The sequence below is a fragment of the Pteropus alecto genome, unplaced genomic scaffold, assembly GCF_000325575.1.
Source record: "Pteropus alecto unplaced genomic scaffold, ASM32557v1 scaffold182, whole genome shotgun sequence".
NCBI lineage: Eukaryota > Metazoa > Chordata > Mammalia > Chiroptera > Pteropodidae > Pteropus > Pteropus alecto.
Genome location: NW_006433946.1, coordinates 6,271,424 through 6,273,957, shown reverse-complemented (window position 1 = coordinate 6,273,957; position 2,534 = coordinate 6,271,424). Strand labels below are relative to the sequence as shown.

General features: G+C 38.2%; 1 pseudogene; it reads left to right on the top strand.

The window, feature by feature from the left end:
* The first annotated feature begins 2,042 nt into the window (after positions 1-2,042).
* LOC112477124 lies at positions 2,043-2,161 on the top strand (annotated as a pseudogene).
* The last annotated feature ends 373 nt before the right edge of the window (positions 2,162-2,534 follow it).

Genomic DNA, 2,534 nt, shown 5'->3' with positions numbered 1-2,534 from the left:
TAATATATTCTTCATTTCAGTTATTGTATTTTTCATTTATGACTTTTTTTTATGGTTTATATATCCTTTTTTATGCTTACTATCTCTCTGTTGAGGTCTTCACTGAGACTATCTATTCTCCTTCTAAGTTCATTGAGCACCCTTATAACCAGTGTTTTAAACTCTGTATCTTGTAGGTTTTTTGCTTACATTTTGTTTTTGTTTTGTTTTGTTTTGCTTTTCCCTGAAGTTTTCTCCAGTTGTTTCATTTGTGGCATGTTTCTTTTTTCTCATTTTAGTTGCCTCTCTGTGTTTGTTTGTGTGTATTATATAGATTTTTAATGTCTCCCAGTCTTGGCCAGGTGACCTTATGTAGTTGGTGACTGTGTGGGCCAATGGCACAGTCTCCCTGATCACCTGTGCTGGAAGATCCGGGACCATTCTTTGAATGGGTTGTACATGTTCTCTTTTTGTTGGTAAGCTTTGGTTTCTGTTAGCATGTCAGTGGGTTTAACTGACTCTCAGGCTGACTGGCTGGGAGGATTGGTCATTCCCACATGAGCCGCTATGTTGGGACTGACTATACAGAGTGGGATTCACTCTATCAGGCTTGTGTACCTGTTGAGACCATCCTTTGGATGTTCTGCTTGTGGACTAGTCAGGTAGTGTTCTGTTATGGTGTGACATCAGCTTCCAGGTATGTTGGTTCTGTAGCCCTTTGGGAGAGGCTTCCATGCAGGCCAAGGCTAGCCACTGCTTTTGATTGCTTGGGGAAGCCTGGTAGGGCTACAAAGTGATCTGTGGGTGGTTTCTGCCTGTGCTTGATCTGGAGTCATGTGAGAGAGACTACACCGTGAATCATGGATGGTTTTCCTCAGTACCAGGCCTGAGGTGGCTTAACAAAAGGTCTAGGGTACCCCAATTCCTGAGTCTGCCTTCTGGCTGCCCAGAAAGCTCTGTAGCTAAAAATGCCTTTGGGTGATATGCAATTTAAGTGATGCTAGGACCCAGGAAATCACTGGGGTAAAGCGAATAGATTTTACCTGGCCAACGTAGATTCACATTTGGTGCCAGGGTGAGCTGAGGACTGTTGACTGCTGTCATATGCTCCCTCTGTGGAGCGTGCAATGTGGGGTTGGTTACCAGATAACCAGTCTGCCACAGGTAATTTGCAAGTTGGGTGGGGCAGGGTCTCAGGGATTCTCAGGGTGGAGTGAGCAGATTCTATCAGGCCAATGTAGATTCAGATTTGTAGTCATAGACAAGCCTGTAGCCTCTCGCAAAAATCTCAGATCATACCAAGGCAAGCCATTGCTTGATCGACTAGACTTGAGGTTGTTCTTCAAGTTGATTGTTATACTTTATTTGTAATTTTAATGTGGTCATGGGAGGAGGTGAACACCACTTTTACCTAGCCCACCATCTTGAACCCCTTCCTGTCCTATCTATTTTGTCTTCCTTTGCATACTTTTTCTGTCTTCTTTTGGGTTAATTGATTATTATTTATGACTAACATTTATAATTTTTCAGGTTATCAGCAGTAGCTTTTTAAAATTTTAATATCTGCATTAGGGTTTATAGTATACATCATTAACTTGTCAAGTCCATTTTCAATGATACTATACCACTTCACATATAGCATAAGCACCTTGCAATAGTTTACTTCCAATCCTCCCCACCTGGACTTTTTGCTATCATTTTCACCTCAAATTTAATTGTTGTTTTGTTTATTTCTTTGTTTAAATAGTCAGTTATATTTTATAGAGATTCAAATAATAATAAAACATTCATATATTTACCGATACATATACCATTTCTGATGCTTTTCATTTATTGTGTTGATCCAGGTTTCTTTTTGGCACCATTTTCTTTCTGCTTGAAAACTTCATTTAGCATTTTTTTTTTTGTAGTGTGAGTTTGCAGGTGATTAATTCCCTTAGTTTCTGAAGAACAGGAGAAGTCTTTATATCACCCTCATTTTAAAAAGATATTTTGTGTGAATAAAAAAATTCTAGGTTGACTGTTTTATATCTTATTACAGTACTTTAAAGAAGCTATTCTAAGTCTACGGCCATGACACCCAGAACACGTCCGATCTTGTCTGATCTCGAAAGCTAAACAGGGTCGTGCCTGGTTAGTATTTGGATGGGAGACCACCTAGGAATACCAGGTGTTGTAGCTCTTTGGTGTTTAAAAAATAAAAATAAAAATAAAATAAAATAAAGAAACTATTCTACTGTCTTCTCACTAGCAATTTTTCCAGTAGGAAATAAGATGTCATCCTTATTCTTACTCCTCAGTACACACATATCTTTTGTTTTGTGGCCACTCTAAATTTTTTCTCTTCATCACTGGTTTTGAGCAATTTGACTGTGATGGGTCTAAGGGAAGTTCTCTTTCTTCTTTTCTTTGGTTTTGTTAAATTTCTGGGATATGTAAATTTATCAAATTTGAAAATTTTTTAACCATTATTTCTTCAAATACTTTGTGTGTCTCCACTTCTCTCTCCTTTCTTTTGAAGATGTCAATTCCATGAATATTTGGTTGCTTGAATT